The sequence below is a fragment of the Euprymna scolopes genome, chromosome 46, assembly GCF_053919585.1.
Source record: "Euprymna scolopes isolate OS-2025 chromosome 46, ASM5391958v1, whole genome shotgun sequence".
Classification (NCBI taxonomy): Eukaryota; Metazoa; Mollusca; class Cephalopoda; order Sepiida; family Sepiolidae; genus Euprymna; species Euprymna scolopes.
This window is the reverse complement of record NC_136527.1, coordinates 109,067,865-109,082,811: the sequence shown is the minus strand read 5'-3', so window position 1 is coordinate 109,082,811 and position 14,947 is coordinate 109,067,865. Positions and strand designations below refer to the sequence as shown.

General features: G+C 38.1%; 1 non-coding gene across 1 annotated transcript; it reads left to right on the top strand.

Annotated features, from left to right (window-relative positions):
- The first annotated feature begins 3,555 nt into the window (after positions 1-3,555).
- Positions 3,556-3,628, top strand: Trnav-cac (transfer RNA valine (anticodon CAC)). Its single transcript has one exon. It is a non-coding gene; the product is annotated as a tRNA-Val (tRNA).
- The last annotated feature ends 11,319 nt before the right edge of the window (positions 3,629-14,947 follow it).

Sequence of the window (14,947 nt, the reverse complement as noted above, 5' to 3'; positions counted from 1 at the left end):
CACCCCCAACCACCCCATGTTAAGAACGGCTGTCGGAATAAACACATTCCCCCCCCCACAACCTCCTTATGTTAAGAACGGCTTTCGAGGTTAAGGTTAGGGGGTATTTATTCCGAAAACCGTTCTTAATATGGGGAGGTTGGGGTGTTTATGATACGCTGGGGCACGTCGTAAAAATTTACCCAACTTTTATTAGCGGGACCTGTGGAAATTCCACAGCGGCATCTTTCATATGTAGTATATTGCTGCTTGGCATTCTGTGGATGTTTGGCGTGAATGGAGACCCCGCAATATTATTGTAATAACCCTTTTTTTTTCTTTTTTTACATGGAGATCACCACTTATCAAGGCCCGAAAGCCACTCGGGGATAAGGGTTTAGTTAAAACTGTAAAAGTATTTATCTAAGTCATCTGGTTAATGTAGTGTCAGAATATATCTGGTTATTACGGTTTATCTCCAATATCCTTATAGGAGTGTGGGGGGTCGCCTGGCCTTTTTTTTGGGAACTGACTTCCTCCACAAATAATAAAAATAAAAATAAGAAATCTTATATGCAACACAAACGGAGGTTTATTTCCGGAATAGAAATAACAAATAATAACAAGTTAAAACATAGTTCTCAATATTTCAGAGTTCTTTTTTTTGAGTTCATATGAAAGATGGAGAGTCACTTTTTTGTGTTCTTTGAATGTTCAAATATGTAACATAGACAATATTAATGTTCGTCTGTTAAAAGAGAGTATTAATGCGCGGAGCAGTGGAAATGAAATAATTGATGTTTGCACGCGTGGTAAGTCCATATGAGAAAGCGTTGAATGAGTCGGAAGAGTTTAAAGAGACGAAAGAATGCTCGAAAGGCTAAGAGACTAAAGAGATAGATTTTGTGTTAATTACGATTTTTGTTTGGCTATCAGTCAGTGTGCGACTAGTCATGTCTACCGATAGATTAAATCGTGCTAGGAAATCTGCTCCTAATATTGGTGTCGTCACGTTGGCTATGGTAAAAATCGACGGAAATGTGCGGCGCAGGCCGAGATTGACGTCTAAATATTTTTCACCGTATGTCGGTATTTGTGTGCCATTAGCTGCTTGGAGGTGGTAAGGCTGTGGAATAGCTTTTTGTTTACGTAGAGGTGGTATCACGCTGATTTCAGCTCCAGTGTCTATTAAGAAATTATATCCATGATTATTATCACGAATAAAAAATAGACGACCTTTAGTGGAAAATCCAGCGACAGTCGTCGTCTCTACTGGCCGGAATATTCGTTTCCCTGATTCTTGTTTTTAAAAGAACAAGAATAAGTGCAACGCCGAGTTTGTGTGCCGAATTTTTTGTGGTAAAAACAGATTTCGTTCGCTCGTTCCCGTGTGTTGCTTCGACCTCTACTAAGACTTCGTTTTCGGTAGTCCGATCGTTTATTAAATGAGTAACGATGGTTTATTTGTATTAATTCCTGCACTTGTCGAGTGAGATTTTCGACCGTCATTTTTAGTCCCGATATATCGTCGTCGCACGTCTGTTTCTGCTGTGCTTGTGCTGAGTTTACTTTGCGGTGCCTCAGATTTTCATGGATTCGATCTGCCATATCGGCGAGTTTTTCAATATTTGTCTCTCCCGTTGTGGGTGCTAGGATTTGTACTGTTGTGTCTGGAAGTTTATCCAGCCACAGACTTCTCATTATATTTTCGGACATTTTGGTGTCCCCTAGCAATGTACGCATGTATCGCAAAAGTTGTGACGGAGTGCGATCTCCCAATTCTACTTGGGTGAAAAGATTGCGTAACCTTGTTTCGTTTGAAAAGCCCGTCCGTTGTAAGATGGCCTTCTTAAGTTCGTCATATGGGTTGTCTTCAGGCACATTCTCCAATAAATCCGCCACCTCTTCGACGACGTCTGCCGGGAGTTTTTCCACCAAGTAACAGTATTTGGTTCGTTGAGACGTTATCCGCTTTGCGTCGAAAAGGGCCTGGATTTGGATAAACCAGGTCTTTATGTTGGTAGGATTAAATGCTGGTATATTTACCGTTAACGTTGCCAGAGGTTTTTCAACACAGGAAGGTTCCATGTTTGTTTTCTTCGCTCGAAAGTGATTTCAAAGCCTTTAAACTGTCAACTGAGTTTTTCCGATGACGCGGAGCTTGAAATTGTGGTCGAAAAAAAAAATTGTCGCTTTTGCCGCTGAGTCATGGTTGTTTAATAGCTTATAAGATTCCGTTGTGCATATGATTTCTGCGTCGGGTCACCAACTTGTGGGGGTCGCCTGGCCTTTTTTTTGGGAACTGACTTCCTCAGTGGGTACTTGTACAGTTTAATAAAGGCATTAGACAATGAAAATATCGAGAAAAAAAAGTATCCGTTTTGAACTGAAGGTATTTTTGGTAAATATCCAGATACGCTACTACAGAACACCGACTACTCTAATTTGTTTTTTTAGAGGTAATTGAGGTCGCTGAGAACGAATCTGATAGTCAAACTTGGGGCAAATTTACCGTTTGCATGGTATTCACCCCTGAACCTACGAACTACTTTCCACCATTTTGAAGCTTCCATTTATGCTACGCGCATGCACGCTGTAGCATAAACGACGGCTTCACCAAGCAAACTACGTTGGGGGGGGGAGGGGATTTTTTTTTTAAGGACAGAATTTTCTAATTTTCAAAAATACATTATAGCACTTTTTGGGTGGAAAATTTAAAATTAGCTGAAAAAGAAATAAAACAAGAAAAGGAAAGCACTCCAAGTTGGAGTGGGGGGGGTAATTTATCTGTTTTTTTTTTTTTTTTTTACCTGGAACGCGCGCCCCAACATCACATCACCCCCCCCCCGCTCGCGCCACCAATGTACACAGTAAAATCTTCGGAAATTGTAAAATGGTGTTCTAATTGGTAAATGTCGGTGCGTTACTTACGGAAAAACGTTTAACTAAACTGCAAAAGCACCTATTAAGCCACATAAGTTCTATAATTGAGTCCCCCCTCCCGCAAAAAAAGAATGAAAAACAAAGATGTTTGGTGCTTATGTTTTTGTAAACCACATTAAAAACTACGCAAGACAAAAAAAAAAAAAAAAAAGTTCCCTAATTTGTTGTACTTTTCTTTAACTGTAAGTCATTAAAAAAATGCCAGTCCGTAATTTTTTGATTGGTACGCCATGTGAGAAGGCAGTTTGCTCGGTGAAGCTAGCCGTCGTTCATGCTGCAACGCACGCGGAAGCTGCGAAATGGTGGAAAGTTATTCGTGGGTTCGGGGGTTAATACCATGCAAACGGTAAATTTGCCCCAAGTTTGACTATCAGATTCGTTGTCAGCGACCTCAATTACCTCTAAAAAAACAAATTAGAGTAGTCGGCGTTCTGTAGTAGCGTATCTGGATATTTACCAAAAATACCTTCAGTTCAAAACGGATACTTTTTTCTCTCGATACTTTCATTGTCTAATGGCTTTATTAAACTGTACAAGTACCCGCATAAATATATAAACTCATTCATTGTGATACATCACTGCTTAAAGCGATAATATAATTATTTCGTAAGTTTTCTTGTTCTTGCGTCGCTTGGTTTCGTGGTGTAGTGGTTATCACGTCTGCTTCACACGCAGAAGGTCGCGAGTTCGAAACTCGCCGAAACCTTGATTTTCTTTTCATTTATATTTTGTGTAATTTCGGTTTAGCATTGTTTTGTCTGTTTGTGTCTTAAACTGATTAAGGAAATCTTGTTAATACTAAATACGAACTCATCAACTTTTGTTTCAATATATATATATATATATATATATATATATATATATATATATATATATATTAAGTAATGTGATTTATAATTTAAAATTTTAAAAAATTTTTAAAATTTAAAAATCAAAATTTAATTAAATTAAAAATCAGTTTTATAAGAAGGAACAACAAATTTTGATTTTTAAATTTAAAAATTTTTTTAAATTTTTAAATTATAAATCACATTACTTAATATTGAATTAGCTCTAGGACATTTAACTATCGAGCTTATTATATATCTAAATTACAACGAGCATTTCCTGTATTTTAATTAAACTAGTAATTTCACTATTACATTAAAATACACTTAGCTCTTTAGACTATTATTCTAATCTCCTTTAAATTATATATATATATATATATATATATATATATATATATATATATATATATATATATATATATATACTAGCATTTCAGCACGGCGTTGCCCGGGTGTTTGGAGGTGTATGTTGAGCTAAAAAAAAAAAAGGTCAATTTTTTAAACTTTGACCCCCATTTTGCCCCCTTAACATTTATTGTTTGGGACTCAAATCAAGTTGTTAAGTTAGATCCATGTCCACGGAACCTATATCTAAAATTTCAAGTCTTTAGACCCAAAATTGTCGGAGTTTAGTAGAGTTCTCAAAGGTCAAATCGTTGAACTTTGACCTCTTAACAACCAAATTTCTGGCCGAAAACCGATCACATAGATTTCCCCAAATCTCAGTACCCTGTATATCAAATTTCGAGTCTGGCAATAAAGAGGTGGCTCTCACACTCCCCAAAGTCCTCAAGCTGGGGCCTCACCATCGGATATAGTTTAAGGTCATATCCAAGACCATAATTGTTCTAAACAGCCGTAATTTATAATTTACTGTACAAGAACTGACTCTCTCCCTCTCTCTCCCTCTCTCTCTTTATATATATATATATATATATATATATATGATGATTGCAACGTCTTGTCAGACGAGTTCCACTCCCTCAGACATTTAAAATCCATGAGCCCAAATGTCTGAGGGAGTATCTATACAAATATGATGTTACAGAGTCTTAGCTTTGTACGGCAGCTAAGTCTCTCTCTCGGTTCAAAATGTTGAGATCCAGCAACAAGTAAGAGCAAGATAGCCAGCAACAAATTAAACTGCAGACCAGCTTAATGCGGGTACTGGTCTTCCGCTTTATGGTTTTTTAAATCAGAGATTTGCTTCTCCTAGAAAGGTTGCCTTCACCACGGCTTACGGGAGCCCTCTCTACCCCAACACACACACACACACACACACACACACACACACACACACACACACACACACACACACACACACACACACACACACACACACACACACACACAAAAATATACACGGTGCTAGTTGGCCGTTGACCCAGAAAAAGAGTTCATTCGCCCTTTGGAAGGTCTTGCTTTTAATCTTTCAGGGAGACTAGCCGCCCTCCTCACCAAACAAGTCTGGTGGGGGAACCAGTTTAGTCGCCGGTGACTCGACCATGAGGCAGGTAGTACTGGGTTACATGGTACCAGTAGCATATGACATGACCTGACATATATATATATATATATATATATACACATATATATTCATATATATATTATATATATATAATTTTAATTTCTTTTTTGAAAATTATGTATGTTTTTAACTCTTCTTACAGTGTTTTAAATGTTTTATTAATTATTTGTTTTATATATATATATATATATATATATATATATATATATATATATATATATATATTATACGAGGGGCGTGCAATAAGCAATGCCCGCTTCCAGTTGTCTGATCTAGCTGAAATTTTGCATGTGCAATGATTTATATCTCTACGGGTTATGTCGCAAATTACAGCTTTGAACTAACTGTGGTTTCTGTTTTACAGGCGTTTGAATTGAGTCAGGTGTGAAATGGAGCCTGTTGAATGTCGAGCAGTGATCCGGTTTTTGTATTTGAAAGAACGCACACCACAGGAGACTTTTAATGAAATGAAAGAAACTTATGGCGATAATGCCTCATAATATGGCCTTGTAAAACGCTGGCATCGTGAATTCAAATATGGCCGGAAGTCTGTGAAAACAGCCCCCAGACCTGGTCGACCCCTTTCTGCTATTGATGAGGCCTCTGTCCGTCAAGTTGAGGCTGCCATTTTGGAAGATCGGCGCATTACTATTCGCCAAATAGTCCAAGATGTCAAGATTAGTACAGGGTCTGTGGAAACTATCATTCATGACCATTTGCATATGCATAAGGCGTCTGCCAGGACGGATTAGTGCTGACAGATTTCCTGGCAATGGGTACCACAATTACAGGAGCCTATTATGCTTCATTTTTGAGGAAATTAAGGGAAGCTATTAAAATCAAGAGGCGGGGCAAGATCAGCAAAGATACCCTCCTCCTACAAGACAATGCTCCGTTCCACAACTGGCATGTCGCCAGATCAGAAGCACGGACGTGTGGTTATGAAATCCTTCCCCATCCTCCCTACTCTCCTGACCTTGCACTTTCTGACTTTCACCTCTTCCCAGCTATTAAGTTGTTTTTGAAAGGAAAGCGTTTCCCAGATGATGCAGCCTTGATTTCTGAAGTAACTTCGTGGTTGGAGGACCAACCTGGGGTGTTCTACAAAAACGGTCTCCAGAGCTGCATCAAACGATGGGAGAAATGCACAACTCTGGTGGTTCCTATGTAGAGAAAGACTAATAACTGTGCCAAGTTTCGTTGCTCTACTGCTATGGGAAGTGGGTCAGGGGCATTACTTATTGCACGCCCTCGTATATATATATAAATCTTAGTCATTCAATGGATTTAAAAATTTATGACATGAAATGGTTAAATTTCAAATCAAAAGATTTTTATTATTCTATGTAAGACAAAGAATACATTTGAAATATTTTAACTCCTTATCCTATAGGATTTCTATGTCTAGCATCTCTTCAGAGGAGAAAATATTAACAAATAATTATAATGGTTTACACCTTATTTGCTAAAGTCAATTAGACATGGACTTGTGCAAACCATTATAACTATTTGCTAATATTTTTCGACCGGTGTAGAGCGTTTCTTACACTCTACCATTCCAAATTTTAATAGTATTTTGTCGATGTATCTCGATTGAGTCATCGTAACAAGTCCTTTGCGTTGAGTAAATTCTATCCCCCAAAACCAGGATATTTTACCAAGATCGGTCATTTTGAATCTTTTACTTAATTTGTTCTTAACATCAGTTAACATTATGTCACAATTTGATGCGATTAAAATATCATCGACCCACAAAACCAAAATCAATAGTTTATCATCTTTGTGTTGGGTATATAAACAGGGGTCTACAGCGCATTGTCTAAATTGTTGTTTAATAATATAATCATAAAATACTGTATTCCAACACTGAGCACTCTGCTTTAGACCATATAATGACTTGTTAAGTCGCCACACGCTATTTTTATTTTTTTATTATAAATCATTCTGGAGGGGTAATATAAATTTCACAGTCTATTGGGGCATTCAAATAAGCATTTTTTACGTCCATTTGATGGATGTTTAGGTCATATTGCGATGCGATTTGCAATAAAATTCTGATTGTGGTTAGGTTTGTGGTCGATGAAAACGTAGAAAAATATTCTATACCGTAAATCTGAGAGTACCCTTTAGCAACAAATCTAGCTCTGTACTGTTCTACGCCTGATGCTGTAGTCTTTTTTGTAAAGACCCATCTTGTAAAAATAACATGTTTATCTTTTGGGAGAGGCACTACCGTATAGGTATCATTTTCGGTTAAGGCATCTATTTCTTTTTTCATGGCAATTTTCCATTCATCACAATGTTCTGAATTAATTGCTTCGTTAAAGCTTTCTGGCGCATTTTCCATTGAATAGCAATAGTCGATTTGATAATCTTTTATATTGTCGACCCCCCCCCAAAAAAAAAATCGGGTCGCCTTCTATTTCTTTTGGGATATCTTTCGACTTTATCATCATCATCATCATCATCATCATCATGGACACTCTTGTCTCCATCATTTTTATTGTCTTCGTTTGTTTTAATTATTTGAGAGAATATAATTTCATCTTCTTCATATGACGGGGTTTCGCCTGTAAAATCAAACGTGTCTGTGAATTTTACACATCGGATTCTTTTTATTTTATTTTTTTTTCTGGAAGAATACTAAATTGGCTGGACTGTTATTATCGTATCCAAGAAATATACCTCTGTCGGCTTTAATATTCAATTTACTCTTTTTCTCTATATATGCGAAGCAAATTGAACCAAATATATGCATTCTGCTTAAATTTGTTTCTTTTTTTTTACCACAAGGGAAGATGTCAGGCAGATCGTCAAGCATGTCAGTCTAACATCCTGCATTAGAGAAAAGGCAGAAAGGGTGATTGGAAGTTAACGACGTATGGCAACGGGTGGCGATGGATATCACCTATTACAGTGGGAAGTCCTTTTTAACTCTTATTGATTGTCGACCTACGAGTTTTGCGGTGCGGCGACAAATGACCCGGCCGAACTAGGCAAATATTGTTCGCCAGTTGTCGTCCATCTTTTCTGAGCGAGGTGCGCCGGAAGAAGTCTTAACGGATAACAATGCTGTTTTTTGCAGCCGACAAGTCCGACAATTGTTAGCAGACTGCGAATGCGATATGATCATGTGCCATCAGGGGATTCATATGGAGTTTTAGATATTGTTTTGTTAAAGCACCTGTTGCGTATATAAGCTGCCGCCATAAGTGCATACGTCCAGAGGTTTTTAGGGAGTTTTGATTCAATGAGTAGGCATCTTGCCATTTCAAAAAGTGTCCGCCACGCACGTTCAGCAGTCCCATTTTAGTGCGGCGATCTAGGAGCTGATGTTTCATGCCTGATATGATGGTTAATTAGTAAAAGTTTAAAGTCTTTATTGGTGAATTCCGTACTGTTGTCAGAGCGAATACACTTTATTTCACCGTAGGGGGCCATGTCGGCTAGATATTTCTTAGTTGCTAGCAGGGTATCAGATTCATTCTTTAAAAAGTAAACCATTATTAAACCTGAATGGTCATCTACGAAATTCAACACATATCTATAATGTTCTCTGGCCATCGGTTCTACGGGACCGTTCAAGTCACAATGCACCATTGATAGGATTTTTTTGGCCTTTTTGTCTGGTATCTTGTTTTGGTAGTTTGTCATTTTCCCTTGCGTAGAGACGTCGCAGTTGAAGGTTTTTGATGTTTGTATTTGCATTCCATCAACTACAGTCGGCAACTTTTTGATATCAGGAATATTGCAGTGTCTGTTGCGTATATAGGCTGCTGCGAAAAACGTGGTGAGATGACAACAATTATGGAAGGCAGTAATTGCCGGGGATGCAGTTAGGAGATTCAGAGTTCCTATCCGTCGCGGTTACCACCTGATGAAGTCCAGGGGAATAGTTGGCGGAAACGTCGTTAAACAACCAAGAAAAGATGAGGATAATTGTCTGTAATAAATAAAAATTAATAAATAATACTTATCTTTACACATCATATATATATATATATATATATATATATATATATATATATATATATATAGATAGATAGATAGATAGAGAGGGAGAGAGGGAGAGAGGAGTAGAGCGAGAAGGAGAGAAGGAGAGAATCTTTACACATCACAAACACACACACACACACACACACACACACACACACACACACACACATATATATATATAGAGAGAGAGAGCGAGAGAGATAGAGAGAGATAGATAGATAGATAGAGATGGGGAGAGGAGTAGAGAGAGACGGAGAGAATCTTTACACATCACACACAAACACACACATATATATATAGAGATAGATATATATATATATATATATAGATAGATAGATAGATAGATAGATAGAGAGGGAGAGAGGATTAGAGAGAGAAGGAGAGAATCTTTACGTAAAGGTTTTAGAAGTCTGAAAACATTATTTCATCACATGAACATTCGGTTCCTTATGCAAACATCGGATCTTGTTACATGGTCGTAAAGCGAGCTGTTGGACGTAATTTTAGTTTATAACCAGCAAGGAAACAATGTGATGCCCGGGAACGATATCTTTCAAATTTGGTATGATTTTCTTCCCGGAGTATAACTAGAAGACTAAATTATTTTTTATTGGCAGTCATTGAATAGAGTATTATTTATTATTTAATTTATTTATTTATTGCGGACTGTTATCCCCATCTTAATTGTTGTTTCATCGCCGCAAAACAAACAACTAAGAAAAGATTAGGATAATTGTCCGCAATATAAATAAAAATTAATAAATAATACCCATCTCAATGAATTCCAATTAAATAAAGATATGTTATATACTGGGTGTTATTTTAGAAGATACAAAATAAGAAAGTATGTTACATTGTTCTTATTTAGATGAGGAAATGGCACCAAATATGAGTTAGGGTTAGGGTTAGGGTTAGGGTTAGGGTAGCATAGTTCTTATTAGAAGACAACTGACGACTTATATATTTAACGTGAACCGACATCTTGCTGCCCAAATCCCTACATAGTACCCCAGTAGTTGTTGCCCCTGATAGTAGCCCCCCTACACCAAAGTGGCAATTTGCCTTGTTTGGGGTGAAAATGTAATAATAATAAAAAAAAAATATTTATAGCTATTAATTATCCATTATATTTTTTTGTACCCAATATAATATGAAAAAATTGATAAAGAATTGACCATATAATTGAATGTCTTGATTAAACTGTACACGTGCTCTAGTTAAAAATAATTTTTACGGAAAACTGGGTAAAATCGCATTTTTCTTAGATGTTTAAAATAGATAGTGAAGAGTTTACAAACGGGACATAACTAGGAATGAATATTAGAGTCTTAGAGTGATAGAGACAGTCTTATATATAATAAGACTGGGTACAGGCTAATACAGGCTGAGCCGAGGCTGTAATTCAATGTTTTGGTAGAATGACACAACACAAGACGGCAGTTATGAAAACACATGCTGATACGTTTATTTCTTCTTCGACCGGCCGGACATGATTCTGTATTTCAGGAATCAAAGTTGTTTACATGGTTACCGGTTAATATCTTTATTTCTGTTTTATTTTTAAATATATGTTCAGAGATTGGGTGTAAATGTAATTCAAATTAACTTGATATTTCTTGAGAAATACGAAAAAAAAAAACACCCCAATAAACCAAATACTTTTGCTACCCACTGTAATGTGAAAATTCCACGTATGCTTCTAGAATACTAATTAAAAGGTTATGAGGGGGGTTTTTGAAGCGTGAAAACGATGTTACATTTTCTGTTTAATATTTTATTTTTTATTTTTTAGCGGTCCTCCGCTCTTGGTCACAAAAAGTATTAAAAAAAAAAGCGATAGACCGCTTGAAATATAAAAAAAATAAAATACTAAATACAAAAAACAACATCGTTTTCATGCTCCAAAAATCCTCATAACCTTTTAATCACTATTGAAAAGTGATACACGAATTACCATTAGCATATAAGCGATGCTCTTTGTATGAACACATCGAGCAGAGGTAGTTCGGACGATGTGAAAAAATCGTTAAACTCGTGACTCACACAGCAGCCGCCAATAGCGTAGTGGTTAGGATCCTTGACTGTCATTCAGACGGTCGGGTTTCAATCCTAGCTTGAGATAGTTGCCTGTCTAGCCGCACTCATGAGCTGCGAAACAGTATTATATATATACTAGCAAAGATACCCGTGCTTCGCACGGAGCTTTGTTGCGCACTCGGGTACCAAAATCTGTGGGCACCTTTCCAGTAAGTTGATGTTGTAAGAGCAACGATTGCATAAGGTGATTAACATTTTAACTACCTCTTGTAGTGACTGAAATTCAATCAGGAACTTTACAAAACATTTTCATCAAAAAGGAAGGTTACTTGATGTTACATAGTAAATTTTTCATTGAAGTAATTTTCAACTCTTGCTTAAATTTTATCTTGCACATTCAATACTAAAAACTTACCACAATCAGATCATGTCAGTTTTTCCTCATATCCATTTCTCGAACTTTTCACTGAAGAGCCTCAGGGTAAACTACATTTCTGCTGCTTCGATTTGGAGCCAGAATGTAGAGTTTTTCTGAACTTCCTGTCCGGCTGATGGAGACGTAGAACATACGGTGACTGAAGCAGTCTGATGTCAAGTCTACGCCAATGGTGTTAAATGTCTGACCTTGACTTTTGTTTATGCTCATTGCAAAACACACCTTCAAAGGAAATTGGAGTCTCTGGAATTTAAATGGAAGTTTTGAGTCCGATGGATCTAAGGGGATCCTTGGCAGTAGAACGGTTTCGCCTTTGTAGGGACCACAGGAAATGGTGGCCTCAAGTACATTGGTGTGCAATCTGCTGATAACACATCTGGTTCCGTTTGTTGTTTTTGGCGGTTCCAAGGATCGAAGAATCATGATTGGCGATCCAATTTTGAGATTTAAAATGTGTGGAGGCATTCCAGATATCTCCAAAGAGTTTAAAAACTCCACAGGGTAGTGAACAGCTTCATATTCATTAGTAGCCGAATCAACTGACTTGTATTGCTTTGTGTCTCCTGGAAATTCATCCATTATTGAATTGTTCAAATGATTCACATTGCTGTTTAATGGCGAAATAATAGCCCTCTCAGCAAGCCAATCCGGTGATTTTCCATTGTTTTGCAGGTCTGGGTACACTTTGTCTTTCAGTTGCTTCTGATTACCGACACATTTACCAAGCGCAGTTGGAATCTTAATTGTGTCAGGTGAAGAAGTGATAGGAAACTGACCATTACCGATTTGGAGAAGCAATTTTGAGAAGTCTGCTGCAGCTGTGTTATCAGAGATATAGGCTCTCATATTAGTAGTCAGTCTCTTCACTATAACGTGCCTCCAGAGATAGGATTGTTTCAAACTTGCATTGACAATGTTAGCCCTTGTGCCATTTTTAACCACTGGGAGGATTTGACAGAAATCACCGCAAAATAAGGTTGGAATGCCACCCATGGGATTCTTGTTTCCTGTGATGTCTTGCAGTGTTCGGTCAATTGATTCATAAGCACTCTTGTGCGTCATTGGGGCTTCATCTACAATGATTGCAGAGGTGTCTCTAATTACATTTGCCAAGGCTGAGTTACCAGTAATTTTGCAAACTGGCTGATCCATTCGATGAGTATCCAAGGGTACTTTAAAAGTGCTGTGAAGAGTGCGGCCACCTTGTAGTAGAGTAGCAGCAATGCCACTGAATGCTGTTGCAAGCACAATCTTTCTCATGGATCTAATCTTTGCAAGGATCAAATTGATTACAAAAGTCTTGCCCGTACCACCTGGAGCATCAAGAAACATCATGTTTTTGTTCATTTCACCTTGTGCTTCCAACATTGCCATGAATGAATTGTAAACTTCTCTTTGAGAATCGGTCAGTTTTTCTTGCATATTTTCTGCTTGTAGGGAAAGTTCTTCAAGATTATAAGTAACTTCACGTTGATACTCTCTCGCGAGTCTTTCATCTCTCCCTTGCATTGGTGCAGGTAATCCATAGCTTGCCAATGGTTGACCGCACATAAGGAGAACTTTTTCTTCAATTAGACAAAGAGTTTTATTGTAGATGTCCTCATTAAAATCTGCTTCTGGATTGTTAACTTCTTGCCTGTATCTGTGAAGAATGTCTTCAGATATTACATCACGAAAAGCCATCCAGATCTCAAGAGGATTTCTTGGCTCACAGGCTGTTAAAATTATCACAAATAGGCTTCGCAAATTTGAAGGTGATTGAGTGGCACTTGCCTCTCCTACTGCTTGATGCAAGTGATGGTCATTTTCTAGAAGGCCTCGAGCAAGGCACGCTGCTCTGTATGTTTCAAACACCTGACCATTGTATGCTCGCAAATTTTGAAATGAAGTTGGACCAGCAACCTCATTGAGCAACAGGCGTAAGAAATAACACTCCCCTGCTTTTGGACTAATCGTGTAGATTCTCCCAATGCATGGTGCCTTCCATACATCATCATTTTCAGTACCTTCAACTTGTACCCCACGCATTCTTCTCATCCATTTCTTTGTCGATTTGTTCCAAGTGTAAAACTCAGGGACTTCTACGTATTTGAGACCCCTTGCAAAGTCATCCTCATGGCAGAGTTGAAAAAATGCTGTCAAAGTTGTGGCAGGCGGTGGACCTTGGGCTCGTTCCAGAGCAGTATCAGCTGAGAACATGACACGCTGCCCATTTTCAAGATGAACAGAAAGTTGTACAATTGGGGGGAAATGTTCATGGATGGGATGTTCCAATATCCTCCAGGCCGCCTCTGAACTGCCGACATACCTTGCATTCTGGAACTGCTGGATCTCATCCACAATGTGACTTTGTACTTGGCCTTGTTGGTTAGCTGCTCCATCAGTTCTTTGTAGTTCAAACACTGCTTGATCACATCCTTTATTCACGTATTTGAGGACATATTTGATGCTTTGGATCGAGCTGCAAATTTCTACGTTAATGTGAGCGTTGAACTGCTGAAGGAGGACCTTGTTGTATGGAACAATCCACTGGTTTGTTATTTCTTGATTAACATACCGACCATTTCTCTTCATCCTTATTGTATCAGTCTGGCCTCCATCTTCTGGTTTTCTTCGCCTGTACTTGGGGTAAGAGTCTTGGCCTTGCTCGGTACACTGAAGAAATTCTTTTGGGTATTTTTTGGAACATTTGTTGTCAATCATACATGGACAATTTGGATTAAATGGTCCACAAGGTCCATGCACCATATGTGCCATCACTTTAGCATGAAGATCAGGATCTTCCTCTTTGTCAGGGATCTCTGCAGATATGCAGAGATCCATTTTTTCTGGTAGAAGTTTGTCCTCTGGGGCCTGCCAGGTGAGGATGTGTGCATGCGGCAGTCCTCTTTTTTGATATTCAATACTGTACAGGAAAGCCCTCAGCCTGCCAAATCCTCCCTTTTTAATAAATTCAAGTAACTTTTTTAGCTTCTGCCTGAAAACCCTGGCAACAATATCTGGACGATCCTGAGGGTCTTGCCCTTGAAGACAATTTTCTGTAATTTCTGTCCACTTTGGATTTGTTGTGAACGTGATGAAGAGGTCGGCTCGGCCCATTCGCCGAACATATGCCATGGCATCACTTTGACGCTCAAACATGTATCGAGGGCCTCCTGTATAAGTTGCCGGAAGTACAACTCGTTGACCAAACTGTTC